Genomic DNA, 22,775 nt, shown 5'->3' with positions numbered 1-22,775 from the left:
ATACTTAGAACTCAGATACAAAAAGATTCTGCGTGCGGAAGATCCAAGAGATTTGACAACAATTATGCCGCATGACATTGACAAAATGTCGCCTTACCAGACAAAGACATCAAAAGGGCCAATGAGCTGTCTAATAAATGGGTATTAGAAAAAAATGTAGTACACCTGAAGTAATGAGTAATATGGTGAGTCTATATAGAATGTGTTTGCAGGGAAAACTAATTAATCAAATTGTATTTAAAGGACAACAGAATATCAAATGACTTAGGTTAATGCTATATAGGTATATCCCTAATAAAAGCATAAAATAAATCAATAATTATACCATTAAAAGAAGGCAATAAAAAGCCCAAAAGCCTAAACAAACGTATTAAGACGACTTAAATACCCCTTAAAATATATTATTTATCATAATTAAATATTTTTTCATTATATTTAACGAATTTCTACTTACTTTAAACAATATTGATTAAAGTAAACCTTATAAAAGTAATCATAATACAAAGAATACCCAAAATAGAGTATGGCAAATCAAGCGAACAAATAGAATCATGTTGCCCAATTGGATGAGGAGATGACAGCAATGATGAAACAATGTACACAATCTCTATACGCCTATTTGGGAGGCTGTAAACACAAATTTATATATACATATATATATATATATATACGCATGGGGTACGCCGTGATAAATGAATCGATGTATAGAGATCGAATTGTGTTCACTTATTGTAGATCATATTAGGCAATTGTTATTACATTTAAATTGAACCTTTCATACACAATCGATTATGCGTCGCATTCATCATAGTTTGGCAACTCAATCACTGACAGATGAATTAATATTGTAGTCTTAAAAAGGTTTTACAATATTTTAAACATTTTTTATAGTGAGGGAGAAAAGTTAACAATTTTTAAATTATTAAAAACCCAAAACTGTCATTCAATTTCTGAACTAAATTTAATTGGTAAAATGTTTATATTAAAATATATTAAAAAATTTTATTCAAAAATTTAACTTAGTAACTAAAATTATATATATAATATAAATATGAATAATCACGGCAACTGATCATTTGCTATGCTGGCTGATAAATCAATCCGTTGGCTTTGGGCCAAGAGCAAAGTTTTGGCCACAAGGCAATTAGCTAGAGTGTCATATATGCAGTGGGTTAGCCTGCCAATTAGCCGGACATCAAATCGGACATATAGACTTCCATATATATATATATATATGTATGGTATATATACTTCCACCCTGGAACGGATCGGAACCGATGGCAGTTATCAAGCGGAAGTCGTTCAATATGCGTGGCCCGTGGCTCTTTATTCTATGACTTTTAACCAACGGCGCGTGTCCAGTGCGTAGGTATTAAGGCATGAAATTGGCCACCTTTTTTCATGACCCGAAGCCCAACCACTCGAGCTACTGAGCGAGTGAGCCACTGAACCACCGAACAATACCCAACGTAGATTAAAAACTCTTTAGGACTGGTCACAACAGGTGTCTCTCCTGCTCCTCCTTCCGTTCATTCGTACTTTTTTTTGTTCTCTGACTGCACTAATTGATTGAGTTGTGGAGTTAATGATAATTATAGGTGCCACAATAGGACATAATATCGTCAACAGATAAGTGAAATTCTAGTTAGGGTGTACTTAAAAAATATATCAACAAGGTGGTTGCTTAAATGAAAGAGGATAAAAAAAAGAAGGAAATGAAATTTGCATTATTAATATTTTCATTTTCAAAATCCACACTTTCTTTCTGACCCACTTTAGAACGCAAATTGTTAATGCCATAATGTCATAATAAAAAAAAGAACTGCGTTGTTTCTGTTGCAAATTTTCCACTATAAATACTTGTCGAATTTCGCATTTATTTTTTTTTTTTTTTTGTTCCCTTCCACCTGTGTTGTCTGTGTTGGTAAACAAAATGCGACGCACTTTCTTGGCGAAACAAAAATAATAATAATACATAATAAAAAAAAAAAAGAAGAAAGAACAAACGCTAAAAACTATAGCCAAATAGCCTTGAGTTGGCCTGGTCGACTATAAGTTGGCGATAAGTCGTCGGCAGAGAGCTGATACGAAATCAATGGCGCAGCAAATATTCAGTATTCCAAAGCTTTTCACCTTCGACTTTGAATGGGAATGGGAAACGAGAATAAGAGAGTAAGTGGTCCAACCAGATCGGCAAAATTGATAATCCAGACCACCACTACTTAGCCAAATTCAATTCGGTTCGATGGAAGATCACAAAAACTTTAATCACCCCGCAGAAGGTCTATGGAGGAACATTCTTTGATTTTCTAACTAATTAAAAACAATTAATGGATATTGGCCATTAATAGAGAGTTTTATTTAAATAACTTTATTTAAATTATATATATTAAAAGCTCTATCTAACACTTATACTAACTACACTATCATAAATTTATTACAACGCTTACAGCTAAATTTAAATGAAATTGTTTGTCATTGTTATCTGTAAGCTATCGTATATATTTACTAAAAATTATTTAATGATAGGAAAATGTGACAAAAGCCGAATATATTTTTACACATAGAGTAGAGTAATCTATTGGTACATACAATTAATTTATTTTTTTTTTTGCCATTCAATTAAATGAGGCATGGGATCATTGATCTATTTATTTATTTGAAAATTGTGTCAAATGCCAATTTAGCTGTCGGTTCGTTTAAGTGTTTAACTGTTGGCAAGGTGAGTTGTTGGCCAAAGCCACTTGCTAAGCACATTCCATCGACAACGCCCCTTTTCTCAGTTTTAAAGTCAGTTACAGCAATTTACGTGTTACTACCCGACGTCGTCCATTCATAGAAGTTTCACAGAACGATATAGGAATATATATATATATGCGACTATACCATACAGTCGTGTTTCGCTTAATAAATTTATTTGTATTTTGAAAAATCTACAGAATTAAATTATTATTTCTTAATAATTATATTCATTCACCATTTGCTATAGTCAAGAATTTTAGAAAGCTCTTTCCAAGCCTGTCAAAGTTAACATTATATTAAACTTTGTAAATAATTTACAACTTAATAGTACTAATAATGTGTGGAATGCTGTATCTGTATAATGAACAGGCATTTCCGATTTCCGACCCAGCTGGCAGCAGATCGATCTTATGCAATCTTTTGGGTATTTCAGGCATTTTCTAGCGATACGAATTAGTTTTCCGCCTACAAAAAAAAAAGTTACATTTCTTGGCTGCCGGAATTCTGAGTCAAGAAATTTGCATTTGCCAAACGTGTTAAAAATATTTAAAATCAAAATCAACAGGGGTCGGACGTTAACTGTCGATGGGATTATGTAAATTATGTTGAGGTGGCACAGGTTGATTGCGGGAAAACCCATTAGAGGATGAAGCCCCCTAAGAAAAAGGAAAAAAGGAGAAGATTTTTAAATTATTAAAAATTTCTCAGCTTCTTACAGCTTTTTCTCTTAAGATATTTCTTCAGTATTGCCAATAACTCAGATGTCATCGATTTAAAGATATTTATTTCTATTCTAATTGCTTGATTGTGTTTACTTCTTTGGCTATAAATATTTTGTAAATACAATGGGAATACAATGTAAATACAATTAAGATTTGTTGTGGCAGTTTAAACCATCGATGTGTCAAATGCAGAGCCAGAAGTTTTAACTTTTTCGGTAACGCCTCCACATCAACCACTTTCTGGGGAGCGTCTGCGGTGGTGTTGCTGCTGCTGTGGGTGCTGTCATCCACATTTTGTGGGGGCAAACAATTTGGCACCAACTACATACTACACATACAATAAACCAAAAAAAAAAAAAAAAAAAAAATCAAATAAAAAAAAAACACGCAGCGGAAAGGCCAAAAAGCCACAGAGTTTTGTGGCCAAAAGCAGCTCAAGTTGTGACCATTTCAGGTGGTTCTCTCACACTACCAATCATCGTCTTACCAATACCATTGTAATGAAATCGTTTGGGGCCAATGTACGTACGATTTGACCACGCATTTTGATTTTAGCCATGTCTGCGACCACGTCACGTGCACAGCATTTTAATATACCAACAGCAAAAAAAAAAAATACACACATTCAGTCAGTCAAAGAAAGGGTTAATGAGGGTTAATACCTCTCGACTATTAAATACCTGGTAATCCCTTTTCATAGTTTGCTTAAAATCTTTTAAAAGAAACATTTTCAAAGAACAAAAATAGCTTTAAAATAAAAACAAATTCCCTTTATTTCTTAAAATAGTCATAAATAATAATAAATAAATCTATAATTACTTTATTAATTACCATATTTTAAGCATACCTCTAAAACAAGGAAAAGTCTAGGGTACAAAAAACAATTAAAAGAAATGGTGAAAAAAAAAGAACAGAATATGCACAAGGCATTCAAATTATTCCTTTGATTTATGAATGAATCAATGAATCTAAGTAAAGGAATCGTATTTTATTGTCCAGTCCAAACTCCAAGCGTGAATAATAGGAAACCCAAATAGAAGCTTCGGTTAAACAAAGCGTAGAGATATTGAAATAGAAATAGAATAGCATTAAATCAAATTAAATTGACAAATTGGCTTGGGGCTCGACAGGCCACAGTGGAACCTCGAAATGGCTGGAGAGCTTTCGCTGTTGGAAAGTAAATGATGATCCCTTTCTTTTAGTTTAACCAATTTACTCCCATTCACTAAATGGCTGTACAGTTGTTGTCGTTTTCATAGGTCTGCAAAATGTTTTTGTTTTAATTTGACTTATATATATATTTTTTAAATTACAATAACAATAATTGTTTTTGTTTAGTTTAGTAATTTGTTATTTATTAGCCAATATTCTGTTATTTAAATATTTCAAGCTGCTATTATCTCAGCCTCGATTGTGCGAGAACTAGTAGATCTAAATGCCAGACAAAAGTCGGGAAACCAAGTCTCATAAAAGGAGCGTCGGCAAACTTAATGATCCGCATAAGCAGAGGTCGAAAAAGAGACACAAGGCATAGGCGTAGGTGTTAAATTTGGGCCTCGTCTTCGGTCAATTTATTGTTGCTGCTGTTGTTATAATTAAACGAAATCACCCACAACAATGGCTAGAAACTGTCATATATAGCAATGCACTGCCAAAAAAAAAAGCCTTAGCCTTATTTAAACCTTCAATTTATTGATTATAATATCTCGTTTAAGTTAAGTTATATTCTTTCCGTGTACCGTGGAACCTATTGAGATGGAGAGTGAGTGCAAAGGGTTTGACCGAGATAGAGTTGGTTAAGGTTGAGTGATTCGGGTTCGAGTTCGAGTTCCAGATCGTGTGCATGTGGCACGAAACGTGGAAACTTGTTGCCTGCCCATGAACATCATGAATGAATGAATCAAAAGCTGAATGAATGAGTGAGTGAGTGAGTGAGTGATTGAATGAATGAAAGAATGAATGAATGAAGCCCACATGCAATCGGAGACCGAATAAAAAATCCAAGACTGAAGACTGAAGCCAGACCAACTCCAAAAACTCCATTCATTGTTCGTGTAATTATGTACATTTTATTTGATGTTTTCTTATTCTTTGTTTCTTCTCTTATTTTCATTTATTTTTATTTTTTTTTGTTTTTTTGTTTGTTTTATTGTCCCATTGACCCAACACCCAAGACAAAAGAACATCGAAAGCAAAATAAAAAGGAAGAAGGCTCCCCGAAAAACAAGAATTAATAGGTGTAACCCACAACAGGGCAGGTGTACGACAACGACGAAATAGTAATCAAAATAGAGAAGAAATTGCTCCCGGAATGGAAGGCCAAAACAATAATAATGATAATAATACGAAATACCAGATCTAAACACGCATTTGTGTGCGTGCCGAAAAAGAAATCAAAACATAAAAGCTTCAAAACAACAAATCAAAATAAACAGCATATAAATTATAAAGCGGAATAGACGAAAAAAACTAAAAATCCAGAAGAGCGTTTCCAAAAACACAAAAAAAGAACCCAAAAGCAAAGAAACTTGGGCTACAATTTTTGGTTTAACTAGATTTTTTTATATAATCTTTTAAACGTTTAATCTATAAATGTATTTTTTTGTAAATATTTTGGAAAAGAAAAAAGTTTTTAATAGTTTAAAGAAGTATTAAAAATTAAAGTAGGTTTGACTTAAATATAAAAGTACCCCTTCTTAGGGTATTCCTAAAAGAAACTAGTTGCTGCCGAATGTCTTTGGTTGCCAAGAGGCCTCAAAATGGAAATAAAAAAAAAAATAAACGAATCTTTGGAGTGATGGTGGTGAAAAAGGGGCAAAAGGGGGCCTCACACTGTATTTCCTTCTCTGTCCGACTTGATGAGGTTCGGATCCGTTGCGATAAATTTACGTAATTTAAAAGCTGCGTTTAGACTTCGCGATCTTAAAAGGGGATTTTTCAAGGGTTTGAGAGGGGTTTAAAGTGGGCACATGGGTGGGTAAAGGAGGGTTAAGGAGGGAGGGGGGTGGGCATGTGCGTATGTGCGGTAGTAAACGATGATTATGATGATGATGAAGATGATGATGGGACCATGTGGCATCATATGTGCGTCTACGCATTGTCACAAGTTAGTTGGTTGGTTATTTTTTTTTTGTGAATGAATGAATGAATGAATTGTTGCCCTGGGCCAAAGAAATGGCATCTGATGGAATATTCACAAATGGGCGGAGGCACAGATACGGCTACTTTAACATCTTTATATGTATATACATATATATCATAGAGATATGTGATAAATATATATATATATATACATTCCCATAGATAAACGCCGCGTTTATTGTTGGCTCGATTATTCCATTTTGATGGAATGCCAGGGCGGGTAAATACTTTGCCACTTATTCAGAACACACACAAATCGATTTTAAATTTGTTCACCCGATCAAAAACTATTTCCAAACCGTGCTAATGAAGTGTTGAAAGAAAATTGAAGGAATTTGTTATTTGAGGTTGGTTTACCTTTAATGTTGCGTGAAAATTCTAGCAATCAATTCAAATTTTTATTAAAAATAAGTTGATGGGTTGCCATGACAACGTTTTACGCATGAAAGTATTTAATAGTCAAGTATATTAAATCATTAATTCCTTTAGAACATCTTGTTTTAAAATGATTTAATAAGATCCTAAGATTGCTTGATTTTTATTTTAATATTTCTTTTCTGTTAAAATGTTTAAAAATATTATAGATGTAAATTTCAGCTCAAAAATATATATATTTCTTGCTTAATTAATGATCATAAAAGCTGAAAGAGCCCAGCCTATTGGGATGAGATCACTTGTGATTGATCATCATTAGCAGCCAAGACAAGTAGATCATACATATATATATATATATGAGTATATATAGTATCCATATACGTATATGGAGATATTGTAAAAATGGGTGGGCTGAAAGAAAGGCCCCTGACTAGCCCACTAATCCACCCCATTCAATGAATCTCAATTTTTTTCGGCCAAGAAATCATAAGAATTGGGAATATACAGAGAGAAACTAAACGATTTCGATGGTGATGGCGTAATAGATCGACGGGTGGTTAACTTATAAATCGCCTAATGCGTAAGCGTTTTCTTTACCAGTATGTGTACTTGTGTGTGTGTGTGTGTGTGTGTGTGTAGAAATATAAGAGTAATTTATATGTACACCGGTGTGTTGGTATTACCATATAATTAGATACTCGAAAGTTTCTTGACACTGCGTGTGGAGCGTGTTACCTCAATGGCGAATTCGAATTTCGAGCCCCGAAATTGTATCGAACAGTTTATCAGCTCTATTAACAGATCTCTCGAGCTTGTTGTTGTGGTTTTTTTTTTTTCTTTTTGTGTTTGGCTAACAACACCAGTTCTCTCTCTCTAGAGAATAAAAAAAAAAATAAAACGAGATACTCGGTTTCACGGAGCTTTGTTCAAGTGGTGTTCTTTGGTTGGTTTGGTTGATGCCCAGAAAGTAGTTCCCCCCCATTCCGAACCGCGAAACCATTCTTCTCCAGTTGCTGCAAAATTAAGCCCGAAATTCCTCATCACCGGAGGGGGATGGTTGGTTCTTGGAAACCCCTTCCCCTCCCCAAAAACAACAACAACAACAACAAAGATAACAAGAAGTCGGTAAAAAAAAAAGAAAAGAAACCAGAATACAGAAAGGTTTTAAAATATTGGCATGCACAGTTAACGAAAACTAATTAAACTCAGGAGCTCGGTTGAATGATAGTTACTTTATTGCTATGGATGTACTATTTCATTTGAAACAATTTTGTGTAGTTAATTGCTGTTGTTAAAGCTACATACATACAGTCAGGATATAATTTATACGTACACCCATTAATGGCAAGTTTATTCTAAAAGTAATCCCTATCGATAGTGTGTGATATTTCATTATATTCTTCATTTCTCGGATTAATATGTACATAACTCTTGTTTGATAACTGATTTATATTTCATATTTATTTGACATCTTCCTGTAAAGCTCCCTGCCAATGATGAACATAAAAAAAAGGGGCTCACCCTGTTGATCATCTAAATCGTTTTCAATCTAATCTAATAACCGATTTGGAAAACCAAGCCAAGCTTGAAGTTCAATTGATCGGAAATCTTGTCGGCTACTCTAATTCCCAGGAAAAAAAAATCGATTTTATTTTTTTTTTTTCGTTGTCAACTTAAAAAAAAAAGAAAAAGTGCGTAAATTGCAAAGTGGTTGTGGCAGTGGGGAAGGGGACGACGGCAAGTGGGTGTGAGCGAGAGGATCGAGCAGTCAAGTATGTGAAACTTTTTTGTTTGGTTTTTCGCTGTTCTTTATTTGTTTATTTATTTATTTTTTTTTTTTTTTACTCTTCTTTTTGGTTTGGTGGGGGGCAAATTTTTGCCAGAAAGGGAAAACCTGAAATGACTGAAGTAAGAGAAAAATAAAAATGAGAAAGAAAAAGAAAAAGAAAAAGAAGCAGCAACAGCCGAAAGGAAAGAAACAAAAAAATGCGAAACGAACAAAAAAAAAAATCTCATATTATTTTGGCCTTCAAAAATTTTTGGCGGGCAATGAACCAACAACAACGGAGAGCACACACACACACACACAAGTACACACACAGACAGACGAGAGTACAGACGGTAGGAAAGAGAGGAAGATAGTCGGAGGCAGCAGTTTACATACAAATGAAAGAGATAAAAGGGCGCGGGGGTGTGGAGTATTTAATGCTTTTGGCGATTGGGGTAGAGGGGCCCCAGTATGTCGGGTATGTGCACTGAAAAAAATATAGCCTGAAAGAGAAAATGTATCTTAAAACAATTGTAATTGTAATATTGGAAATTGATTAAGATATATCTTTAAAGAATATATTAATTATATCAAATTATAAAAGTATCAACCTATTTAAATGTTGTTGACTATTCACTAATTTATAGAATTTTTAACAGATAAAAATATGCTTATTTTGGTATCCAAAATTGAAATGATTTTTGTAGTTAAAAATTGTAAAGTTCACATTAAAATTTTTTTTTTAATTTTCTAAAAAACAAAAATATTTTATAAAATTAGTTATTTATTTATTTATTTGTTGAATTTTTGACGGTGCAGCTGGAAGTGGCTCCATCTATTTGCACAGTTAGCAACGTTCCGAAGTGACTTCAACTGCTCTTCTTCTTCTTCTTTTTGAACCCTCTAAGCCTCTGCCGTGCACCTCTTCACCACCCCTTTTATAACATCCTTACCCCCTCTCACAACGCATTGCGTGCAGACTTTCAAGTAGACAACAACACAACAAAGGCAGTAAAAGGAAGAAACACAGAGAAAAGCCTCCGCCCCCCGCACCTTGTTGACCCTCATCTACCGACCATCGCTCCATAACCAACACAAACTTATACATAGACAGTAGATACACTGTTAATACATACATAACAAACGCACATTTGCAAATCCTAACGTAAAATACTAAAATAATTTTATTTATTTTTGAATTTGACAATTTTAACATTATTAGAAAGAACTTATAGCTTAATATATTTGATATATATATTTGAATTAAGATGATAACACTTTGTAATTCCATTACCCACAATCCCTGAACCACTGTGTCTGTTGGGTGGGGCATACAGACAGAGAGACATGGCCAAAAGACTGCAAAGTGGTTCTGGTGGTGGTGCACCAAGGAACTTATGCCATATCCATAAAAGTACAATGTGTGGTAATGAATTAGGGGGACAGACCGGGCGGCCAGGATCCATGGACGACAACAGATAGGGTTGAGGAAATGAGGGAGGGAGTGGAGCAGGGGGTGCAACAGAGACAGACGATGGCGGAATCGTTTCACACGGTCATGCTTTACATGGTAAGTAAATTTTGAGTGATGCGCTGGAATGAAAAGGAACTCAATAAGTGCACTGGATAAAATGTCGCATGACTTATATTTTTTAAAATTACAATTTAATACTTGTTAACTTAGGCCCTAAGGATATATATTTTTTTTGGATAATGGGAATAGCAATTAAAAGGTTCTGAAATAGTTAGAAAATTAAATAAGAATTTATAGCTTTCATAGTTGGTTTACCGGAACTTAGAAAGTTATCATTTTGTTCAGTGCATCGGTTCTTGTAGCTGGCAAAAAACAACATCATCATCGTCATCAGCAGAGGGCAGCTTCTACGAGTCCATCGCTCATCGTCGGCTCCACTTCACAAACCGTAAAAATGTTTAACTTGTGTCTAATTTGTGAATACAAAGTGAACGAACTCTTTCTGCCGTGCATTTAAAAAGCCCGAAACGATTCCACAAATTCAAGGAGGCCCTTTCAGGCCCCTCGGGTGGGCGTGGCAGTTAAAGCAACCTGTTGCATCAATTTGGCGACGAAAAAAACATGGACTCTTCATATACCGCATCCATAGGGATGCGTTTCAGCCAGAAATAAAAGTCTGGCTTTTAATGGAGCCATTGAATCTGTTACTCTTTTTTTTTGGGACTTAATTTCGGGTTCAGTTTCCCAATGGAAAAACATTTGAATTTGTTTTTTTTTTTTGATGATTAGAGAAGATAACAAAGTTCAACCATTAGTTAAATTTGCTTAAAACATTATTAGCAATTATTTGGTAATATTAATTTGATATTTGACTCATTTATACATAAAAGTTTTCCTTTCGCTTTGATTATTTTGAATGTTAAAAAACCCAATTGATCTGCCACAGCTAATGCGGCAGCCAAGAGAGAAAAAAGAGTGAAGGGATAAAGAATAAAGGAATTATCATATGAAAGTCAGGGCACGCTCTGCTGGGCAAATGAACTTAAAATTCCGCTTACGTTTTGCCTGCTTAATAGGATTCCCTTTACTTCTTATTTTATTCGGACTTTCTGCGCCTTCCTTTAAAAAAAAAATATATATATATATAAAAACAGCCAAGCCAGCAAATGAGGAGGAGGTGGAGTGATCATTTCCAGTTCAAACTGTGAACCCAACTCAAAATTCTTCCCTTTTTTTTTTTTGGGGCTTACCTAAGCTAAATTATTTGGAATTTTCTAGCGATATTTGGGAAATGTTTAAATTGGCTTATGGCAATCTTTTTTTTTTTTTTTTCTACAGTAAGAAAATTATTTCCACTTCAAAAATTTATAAAAATAAGTTTTTATCATATTTCTACATACTAGTTTTTCAAAGTGCTTGTTAAAAATGATTTATGTTTTTTATTGTAATTTTTGTTTCTTGATAAGGAAATTAAGCCCGCATATACAGTTTGCAGATAGGGCCTAAGTTTCAGCACTTGGAGTGACCTTTATGCCCACCGATGTGTGTCTCAGTTTATTTCTTTAATTATTAACCGACCTGAACAGATAAACATTACTTTGTAGGCCTAAGCAATGTCTGTAATAAACTATTAATACAAAGTTTAAGTTACAAGAATTTAAATGTGTTAACAAAATGTTAATGTTAGGCTGTTAATGCTTTTATCTTTTATTGCTAAATTAAATTTGAAATATTTGTTAAAAAAAAATATTAAAAAAACAGCAAGTTGGCAATATTTACTCTTCGTTTAATTAGGAAGAAGTAAAATTGATTATTTAAATCGCAACCACGTAACTTTCTGTTCGAATATAATTTTCCCATGTGCCCAAATCAAATAAAAAGAAATAATTGTTGATCTTTATTATGTAGTTTTTTTTTTTTTTTTGCCCAGCCTCTATTATTTGTTATAATTTTTTTTTTCTTCTTGTATCTTTTGCCATCTTTTTGTGAGTCGCCAAAAGTCTCTATCAGAGAGTTCGGCGATTGTCAAAGGCGGACAAAAATAGAGAAAACTCAAATCAAATAGGCAATTAATCAATCAAAAACGAGAAACTACAACTGCGAACTTTGGAACAATTGTCACTTGATTCGTTGCTTGGCCAAAATTCCAGAAAAAAAAAAAAAACCTAAAAAAGAGATATGGCCAAAATCAATTCGTTGCGGCCCAAACGAACTTAGGCCTAACAATTAGTTGGCAATTGTGAATTGTGCTGCTCCCCCCCGTCCAGAAAAATGTCAGAAAAATACGCATTATTTCCCTGATTGCAAACCGTGTCTAAAGCGATATGTGATTGTTGTTTTAGCCACTTTTTTTTATTTATTTTTTTTATTTTGATTTCTTTTAAAGCGCCCTGCTCTTGATCTGAATCTCGATCTCAAACCGATTTCAGATCGATTTGATCTCAAACTGTTGCTAAGCTAACTTAACGGGTCGATTATTAGGCAAATTAAGGAATTTCAATGCATATGCTTAGCATATTCATCGCAACAGGTTCAGACACAACTCCATTGAACTCGATTTCTAGAGGTGTAGTCGTCGTCGTCTCCAACATTCGAGTCTGAGTCAATGAAAAAAATTACGTATTCGTTGATGTTCGTGACACGATCCGAAATGAAGACATTTTCCCAAAAATTCAAATCACTTTTCAAAAGGTTAATAAGAATTTAATGGGAATCTACTTTTGAATTTATATAAACAAAATAATAAATAATATTTAGTTTTTAGATATTTAATTTGATATATTTTAGTTATCAATTATGGAATTCCAATTGGCCATCGTGTCACGCTGTCATCTCTCTTATATCGCAGACTTTTTTGCATAGTTTGTATAAAAAAAACATCTATTTAATTTGATCGTTTGGATTAGATTGAGATTTCATTAATTAGTCGATATGTTTGAATGCCTGTCGCTGCGATTTCGCCCGATATATTCACCCAGTTGTTGTTGCCAAGGCGTTGTGTTCGGATCGTCGCCAAATCTTTAGATCTTCAGTCTTCTGGGTATCACTGAAGATCCACCTAAGTCTCTATGTCGTCGTTGTCGTCTGACTGTTGTCAAATCAATGTCATTTCAAACATTTCTTATGCAAATGAATCGTTTGAGGCGTCGAATAAATTATAAGCATAAAATGCCAACTACGAGTCGAGCGGAAAGAGATTTCAAATTTTACTAACTGCCCGCATAACAGCAGCACGTGCGGTTCAAAAACGAGTTATTTGGAAGGAATGAGGGATGTTTGCGGGGAAATTGGGATTTTGCGTAGGCCAAAATAAAATAAGCTACTCCCAAGATATATGTGCGAAATATTGCCACAACTCCCATAAAATCCGGCCAGAACGTGATAAAAAAGCAGGAAAGAATTTGTCATTTTGGCTTTATAACGAGGATTTCAATACTCTTTTATAGAAATTCTTTAAAACATTAAAAATATTTATTATTCTTATAAATATCTTGTTAATCTTGTTAATATCTTGTTAAGAAATTGTTTAGCTTTTTGAGGAACAAGAACTTTCAATATTGGTATTAAACCACATTATGGTTTTCAAAATCAATATGTCAATCTATATCCTCTTCAAGCTGATTTTCTTGTTATGTCTGGTTTTATAACATATATAGTATCACAAAGTACTTAACTCTTTTCGCAGAGTATCGAAAAAGGGTCAGCGGTCCTCGAAAATGTCGGGCTTAAAAGCCTCCAGACGCGGCATCATCGTCTTTTTAGTTCAAAAGGAAACGCCACAAAGATATGCGAGGAGTTTTGCCTTTTGTCTTATTTTTTTCTTGTGTTTTTTTTTTTTATTTTTTTTATTTTGGGGCTTTTGCTTTTTAGGGCAACAAGATTTCATTTCATTTTAACTGGAATCAAATTACGAAACCGACGACAATCATGAAGACGATGATGAGGGCTAGCAGCGAGTCGCCAAATAAAATAAAATTGTGAATGGAGCCGTATCAAAAAGGAAATTGTGGGAAAGGATTAAGTGGACCTTAAAGGTTTTTAGAGAGAAGTAAAAAGTAGAAGTTGTACATATATTTTTTTTAATATTGGTTAATAGTTTGGATTTTCCAAAGAAATTTTCTTTATCAAAGTAAATTAAATCATTTTAAACACCCAAAACTTCAGTGATATTTTCCCCTTTTGGTTTGCTAAACATTTGTTTGGCAAAATTACACAATTCCCAAATCTCGCAAGATGGCCAAACCCAGCCCTTTTTTGGGTTAATTTTTCACAAAGTGAAAGTTTTGTTTGGTTTGCCGAAAAAAAGAGGTGAAATAGGTAGAAAAAGAGTATTTCCTGGTAAGCCCATAATGAGATCTACCTAGTCCGCATTATTTTTGCCAATCAAGTGAGAAACAAAACAAAAAAAGGTTGCGAGCATCTTAGTAGTTTATTTTGTTTTTTTTTTTAATTTTAATTTTATTTGTTTTTTTTTTTTTTTTTTTTTTTTTGGCAGGTAACGAACTAAGATCGAGTTTTGGGATCTTGGAGACCGTCACACATTTTGGCATTGACTACGGTGGCGTCCCACTAGCGGGGCACAAAAAAAAAATAAGAAAAGGGTTAAGAATGGAAGGGGAACAGCAAGGGGTTAAGGGAAGTCGAACGCCACGGGCATAAAGTTCACACTCGTAAGTAAATAAATTTAAATGGCGGCACTTCTGTTAATCTTCTTCTTCGGCTTGTATTTATTTTGAATTCTTTTTTTCTGTTTTTTTTTTTGTTTTTTGGTTTTTTGTTTTTTGTTTTTTGTCTCTTGAGTTTTATTTATTTCTTTATTTTTTTGTCTTGTCTTTTGTTTTTTTTCCTCTGTTTTTTGATTTTATTTCCCTTTTTTCTTTTTGTGAGCTTTGCGAAACGTTTTTCATAAGAAATTCAACAGGCAAGCTAAAGATTTCGTTTCTTTAGCGAGCTGGGCATTAAGATTTTTATGGTTATTAATTTGCTAATACGAAGACGTTAAGGAAAGATCGTTGGAGTTGTGCAAAAAGGCAAAAAATAAAAAAAAAAAAAAAAAAAAAAAAAAAAACAAGACCACAAAGGGCCCCGAAATAAAAATAAAACCTGGGAGTTCTGTGAATGAAGAGCACTTTGCATTGAAGACAAGAATTTTTTCAGGCGAAAATTTCGCACAGGAATTGTGGCTCATAAATAATCAGGAATAACTGTGGGGGCCTAGCAAACCTATCTAAGGCCAAAAAACTCTTAAAACTTGATTAAAAAATATTAATATTAATATATAAAATATATAATATATGTGATAAACTAGTTTAAAATCAAAGAATCACTTTTTTTATGAGTATTTAGGTAGTCCCTTTGTAATATAAAAAAATCCCCCTCTTAATATTTTTAAGCTTTTAAAGTTGTAAACATTTTTTATAGTCACCAGTTAATCAATTGATTTATTAGTCTCTCTGTTTATTTAAATAATTCTTCATTAAGCAGTACCCTTGATATTTCGATGGGCATCTCTGTAGGGTCCATTCAAAGTCGTTAGGCTTAAGATCTAATAGTGAAACAAAGTGGGTTAATCCACACACACACACACACACACACAAACACGTCAACAAATCAACTTTAAGTGGCTTTCAGCACGAAGTCTATCTAATTAAATTCTGAACGCAAATAACTTTCAATTTCCTTCGGGCCAAAAATAATCGAAAAACAATTTGGAAATGTGTACAAACATGAGCAAACATACAACATCTGTCCATATAATTATGTATTAGGGCTCGCTTGTCGCCGTTAATAAATACATAAATAATTAAGTTTAGAGAGAAAAAAAAACTCGAAACCCAAAGTCGAACCCAAAAATCGAGCCCTTCATTGTCAACCCGTTGTCGTTTGATTAGCCTCCCCACCTATATATACATATATATATACAAATCAAGTTGGCTCACATTCCAGCAGAAAACAGAAAACCGAAACATCGCATAAAACAAAATTAAATTCAAAAGCAATAAAAGTCTTTTATACGCACAGTGCTTGTGCGACTTCCCCTTTCGATTTTGGCCATGTTCATTGGGGCCACATGACGACGATCCATGAAACCAAACCAAACTGATACGATACGATACGATCCCAAAACCCCCAGCGATCCACGAAAACCGTCCAAACTATTCAACACCCCTGGGGGGGGAGGGCTTCCAGATCCCTCTCCATCACCTATGTATGCTCGCGATCTATGTGTGTGGGTCGAGTATGTAAATGGGTGTTTTAAATATTTATAAAATTTAATTGCGTTTGTTATGCGTATTTGCCGACTGCCTCCGAATGTTGGGCTACCTCAAACACGCACATTCTTTCCGTATTCACACTTTGTTTCTGGCCACAGGCGACAAAACTGATGAAAGCCAACTCATTATGAACTTTAACTGAGGGTATTATAAATTAATCACTAAAATATTAGTAAAAAAAAAGAGCATGGTTCCCATGTCATTCATTAAAATTGTTGATATGCTTCAATGCTTCATAGCAAGGCTTCTAAAAAATGGAACAGATCTTTATTTTAAATCAAAATAAGAAAATAATAATAACTCCTGACAATTTTGTCACCTTCATCGATTTGAGCTTGTTAGATCCAAGAGTGAAACAGAACTTATATAGTCCCCTCAATACCCTCGATTCCCATTCTCTATTCGATCCATAGGAATAGGAGAGCCATTCATGGAGCAAGCCAATCTAGTCGACAGAAATTTATGTAACTGCGCAGATAGATTGTATTTTTGCCTTTTTGGTTTCGGGTTTTTGCCCGTTTTTTTTCTTTTTTTATTTTTTTTTCTGAACATCTGAGCATAGTATGGCTTAGAATCCAGTAACCATTACGCAGTTCCTATTCCTTTTGTTAATTGTAAGTGGCATTTTTAATATCTTTTTTTTTTTTTTTCTGTCGTTCCGTTCTTTTAATTTAATTATAATTTTTATGCCCGCTCTTTGTGGGTATTGTAATTTTTTGGACAGATGTTTAGAAAAGGTTCTTGATAATAGCAAATTCAGGTTAGCGAAAATAATATCATTGTAGGATATTATTAAGATCGTTGTAACCACTATTAAGGTCTTAGAATGTAGGAATATATTCTTCTTCTTCCTCTAGACCTAGAGTTATCGGGGATTTATGGAGGAGACCTCGCCTAACCTAATGATGAATAATCGTATTTGATAAATCGAAAATTTTAGATGAACGCGTGTCGCGAAAAGGCGGGGAGATAAATAGGTGTTGCCCGGGCAATTTGAAATTCAAATCATCATTGGCTTTCCCAAAAAAAAAAATATATAAAAATATTTATATATATTTAGTTAGTGTTCGTCTAGGGCCGCCGGCTGATTGGACCCGCAGTTGGATTTGATTTCGCTGGCTAGATTGCTGAATGACGCCACCGGGTTTTGGTTTTCAGGCTCTGAACTTGGGTCTGGATTATGGCTTGGGTTTGAGTTTTTTTTTGTTGTTGTTGGGTTTTAGCCTGGAGGGCGTGAACCCCAGACACTCCGGTTAATGTCTGGATATTCACACGCCGCTTAATTGACTGGCATAACTGCGCCAAAGAAATGGTTTTCCAATCATTAGCTCTGCGTTTTTTAGTCCATTCGGGCAACTCCTACCCAGCCATAAAAAATACACAAAAAAAAAAAAAACCAAAGGAAAAATTCCATAAAACTCCTTTTAGGAAGTGCAAAGTTCTATTTTCAGTGGAAAATATAAGATTTTTTTGCATCAAAAGTTTGTAAATAATATCAAAAAATAATTGAAAAATCGTAGATTTAAGCTTTAAGCATAAAATTATATAAAATATTTAAGACTTTTAAAATTTCTTTAACTATATTAATTTTAGAATGGAGATTTGAATACCTTTTAGGTTTAATGCCTAATTTATGCTATAATAGACCCATGATAAAATAAATGTTTACACAAATCGGACCACCCAGTTTTCTTTAAGTGCAGACATGAAGTAAGTGTACCTACTGGGAAATATCGAGACGATGGCAAAAGTGCCAGGTCGCTAATTGTAGACGGGGAAATTAGAGCGGTTCGTCTTTAGGATTTGTGTTAATTTCAGCTCGCCCAGTTCGATTTGATTTTATTTTAACCAATTTTATTGCAGGTCCCGAGTGCTACCTGAAGGTTTTTTTTTTGTTTGGGTCTATTTCGAGTCTCTTTTCTGATCATTAGGCCTAGTTCACAGATTCGCCGCTCCATTGCTATATATCTTTTGCCCGAAAATGTATCGGCGTCGGCAAAGCTATAAGGCTATAAGGTATCGGTTCGTTCGCACAATGTTTGCTCAAGCAATTCATTAATCATTGATAATTACATTAAATGTAGGCCTACCTGCGCATGCGTCGCCTAATGAACATCAGTCGCAAGTTGAGACTTCGGTTAGTTCCTGAACGTTTAGTTTCTAATTTTTCAACTTGTTGCCAGGCCAACGCACACCGAACCGGGTTTTGTGTTTTGTTGTTTTTTTAATTGCCCGTGAATTATAGAAACACGGGACACTCAAACAGGCCCGGTTTGGTTTTTTTTCTTTCTCATATATATATATATATTTTTTTTTTTTTTCAAAAAGTTGGAGCGTGTTTTGAGGTACGTGCAGGGGCATTATCAAGTTCGGATCTATTTTGGCCCTTTTCTGCGAAAAGTGTTTCGGCCAAAAACTTAAAACAACAACAAAAAAAAACTAACTAAGTCTCGTTAGATTCAGCGAAACGAGCGTGAAGACATTCGCAGTTGAATGAAGTTTTCAATGCTCAATGGTCTTGGAAATAGTTACCAAGATTTATTTACTACAATTTTAATTGAAGATTTTTGTATAATTGAATTAAAAAAAAGTTCTTTAATTAACTTAATAATTCCAATTACTTAAAGTACTCTTCCAGTACTCTTTTTCTTAATTTTAAATACATATCTAATTTAAACTTTCCAAAAATAAAAGAATGCAATATTACAGAATGGCGCCACAATCGATACCATTTTTAGTCACAATCCCAGATATTTCGTAGATATTGCCACTTGAACTCCGGCCAGACAATAAAGCACTTGAGAAATTAACATGGATTTTGGGCCTGACCGGCAAATCGGGGCCAAATGCGCTGGCAATGGGAAAATCCATATACCGGGAGCTCTTCCACTTGGCATTTTCTTAGTATTTTTTCCTATATTATTTTTCCGTTTTTTTTTTTTTATTTTTTCTTTTTCTGCGACTGCCAAGGCATGAATCATACGCTGCGGCTAATGCATTTTCACGAGTCTAGCCAAAAGGAAAAACCTGCACACCGGGCCGAGGCCAAAAATGCTGACGTTGTTGGCCAAATGCGTCGACAACGATGTCTTTAAGCTGCTTTTTAGTGTCTTGAGAGGGCGGAAGGGGGGGCAGGAGAGTGGATTGGTCTACCATCTAACATGGGGGTCGTGGGGGACTTTGAGCACAGGGGCCAAGGAAAAATCAGTGACAGCGTAGTTGCCCACCAGATGGCGTCATCGTTAGCGTCAACGCCACCGGCCGGCTTAGTCAGACTTTGGACATTGAATCGATATTCGCAGAGGGTATTTGGCCATAGTTTCGCAGGGTATATCGGTGTTAAAGTGGGATAACCATGTAAGATTTTTAAGTTCACAAATGGTATTATTTGTTTTGGCCATCGAAAAATGTGATACAAGTCGAATCGTCAGTTCTTAATCAATAACTTACCGTACATATTTTGAGATGTATACAGATTTCAAAGTTCTTGTCATTTTTCTGCTTATCTCAACAGACTTATATAGTTTTATAGACTCGGTATTACCCGGTCGATCCCTTGTAAACTACACTTGTTCAATGACTCGGTGCGAGTTCAGCAACTGTGTGGGCAGCCTGCAGTTCAACCGAATTGCAAAGTCATCGCAAGTGTACATACATATCTGTATATATGGTTTATATATCTTTATCAACTAATTGGCCGCTTCTAATCAACGGCTCTACCGTTCACTAAATCTGTTTTTAGACCACTAAAAAGCTAAAAAACCAAAAAAAAAAAGCAAATATATATAAACCTAGTACATTGCGAATATTATGACACCAATGTCCAAAAGCGAGACCATCGGGCGGACAATTGGCGCCGTCGCCACTGCGGTCAGCCACCGAAATTCAGAAATACAGAAAATTATCCATAAGTGGTGCCATTCGCCATTCGCTTTTTGGGAAATTAACGCTGCACAGCCACATTATGAATTATGCATCTGTTAATTTGTCTGGGGCTTTTGGCCATATAATTGAAACGTCCGTCGAAGAAGTGTCAAAGTGCCTGGGGTAAACCCAAATAAAAACCCGAAAAACTCTGATTGATTCGTGTCGCTTTCAAGGTGTTTTTTTTTTGTTTCTAGCTTAGAGCTATAGGCTTTAGGCATTAATGTTGTTAAATAGTTAAAAAAAATATAAGATAAGGGATTTTGTAATGAATTTTAGAATTTTAGTTGTCCATCAGAAATTTAAATATATTTGTCATTTGAATATCTGTGTACACATTAAGAGTGTTGCATAAATTATGTTTAGACCATTTTATAAAAGGATTAAATTCCGAAAAACATAGGTTTCGATATAGATAACATCTACAAAATACAATTATAAATGTATGGCCTAGATAAAATGGCTAATGACAATGAATTCTTGTGGATCTTATTAACAAAACAAGTCAAATTATAAAGTGGTGTGTTTAATCAAAGTGACAGAGAAGATTTATACATATGTTTTATATTTTATATTTCTCACAGGAAGTTGGGTCTTTAATCAAATAAAAGCCTAACAATATCTATTAAGGAATCAATTTTTTTTTTGCTTACTCTTGGTCAACTAGAAAAGCCTATCTGAAAGTCCATCTTCGTGTTTGGATCATCTTTGTCATTTTGGGTCACTTAGTGGGACATGTAGGCCTTTCTGGGAATATCTTCGTCTTGTCGCGATCAATATCTCTCTTGTTTTTTGTTGTTGTTGTTGTTTTTTTTTTATTCAGGCAGTTGTTGGATGGTTTTGTTCCTCGATGGACTGACAATCTAATTCCCGATGTCTTCATTCATGTCCACACTAGAGTTCCCTCGTCTCTCCGTTTTCCATTTAATTTTTTTTTTTTTAGTTTCCACTTTTTTGTGCGTTGTCGAACATTTTCGAGTTTTTCTAAAAAAAATTTCGCTTCTGGCAATTAACACAAAAACATTAATTTAGTTACGAACTAATGTCTTTTGGACATCACTATATACCCGGCTCTGACAGACAGCTAGCCATATATATGTATATACCTATATATGTATATATATATACTTATATCTAAACAGATGCGGTCAAAATAAAAGGATTTATTTCGAATTAATATTATTATTTATTTAGATCTATTTAGGAATGCATTCTTTATTCTTGAGAAAACCTATATAAGAAAACTACATAATATGAATATCTCTTTTATTATTTAAAAGTTAAAGAATATTATTGCTACCTTTGCTATCATCTTGAACACACTTGTATGCGCATTCAAGTTGGTGTAAACGAGTGAAGATGAGGAAAGCGACATACGAGCGATTTGTTTTAGGCCTGTCTGCCAGTTCCTCCTGGCTGCTAAAACAAATTTAAACATTTCAATGTTGAAATTCGTTATAAATGAATGGACATTGTAACGGGCAGACGCCACTGGTCACCGAAGGGGGAGGGGGGGAAGGCAAAATGGCCAAGGAGGGCGACACACGCGCAACAATTGTCTCGCAAGAAGGCCAAAAAGAAAAGGCCTGGCCAACAAGTGTGATGCTGCCCCAGGCATCTGCTGTCCATTTGTTAGTTTTCCAGTTCCAGTTTTTCTAGCCGATATCCAGTGATTCAAGTTGAAAGTGTGCCTAGTTAGCTAAGAGATGAGACTTCACATGATCTTGAATAGGTTGCTAAACTATATTTTATAAAAGATATATACAATATGAAGAAGATAACTTAAAATACATATCTAAAAATATATTGTTAGCTTTTCCCTTGAAATTTTTACATATTATGTACGTGATCAATAAATTGTAATAATAAGACAAATTTTTATTATAACAGTTAAGCAGAGGATATCTAGGATCTGTCCTTACAAGGTATCACTATAGTTGATCATTTTCTTCGGTAATGGACGTGTGCTGCCATAAAGTAAGTGGCACATCCATAATGACCACCAACCATGTCCATGTCCAGTGGGCTCTACCAACTGCCAAAAGCAGCTCGTAGGCATTTCGCTAATTGACCAGCGACAAGTCCCCGAAAATATATATGTATGAATATATGTATATAAATGTACATATGTATGTACTTTTAACCCCACGTCCCTTTGTCTACATTCATATATCCATCCATGGATTGCTTGTGAAAATTTGTGTTAACATTTCCGGCCCTAGTGTTAGCTTTTGGCCATCTGTAGAATCAAGCAACTTTTACTTTTCAGTTTTGGTTTTTCGTTTTTTTTGTTGGTTTTGTATTTTGTATTTTAACAATTTAATTTCTAAGACCGTTTTTTGGCAAAGCCCTTC

At 34.4% G+C, this 22,775-nt stretch overlaps 1 protein-coding gene across 3 annotated transcripts in view; it reads left to right on the top strand.

Annotated features, from left to right (window-relative positions):
* Positions 1-22,775, top strand: part of LOC108104308 — a 91,575-nt gene that overhangs the window by 6,904 nt on the left and 61,896 nt on the right. Inside the window, exon 2 of one of the 3 annotated variants that reach the window (XM_017210289.2) lies at positions 14,718-14,892. The exons of 1 other annotated variant lie outside the window; for it this stretch is intronic. The gene's annotated coding sequence lies outside the window, so the exon portion shown is untranslated. Of the gene's footprint in view, positions 1-14,713; positions 14,893-22,775 lie in introns of those variants that run through there. One more of the 3 variants, XM_017210290.2, reaches the window with a different exon arrangement.

The sequence above is a fragment of the Drosophila eugracilis genome, unplaced genomic scaffold (assembly GCF_018153835.1).
Source record: "Drosophila eugracilis isolate 14026-0451.02 unplaced genomic scaffold, ASM1815383v1 contig_539, whole genome shotgun sequence".
NCBI lineage: Eukaryota > Metazoa > Arthropoda > Insecta > Diptera > Drosophilidae > Drosophila > Drosophila eugracilis.
The sequence above is the reverse complement of the archived record's forward strand: the minus strand, read 5'-3'. Positions and strand labels throughout refer to the sequence as shown.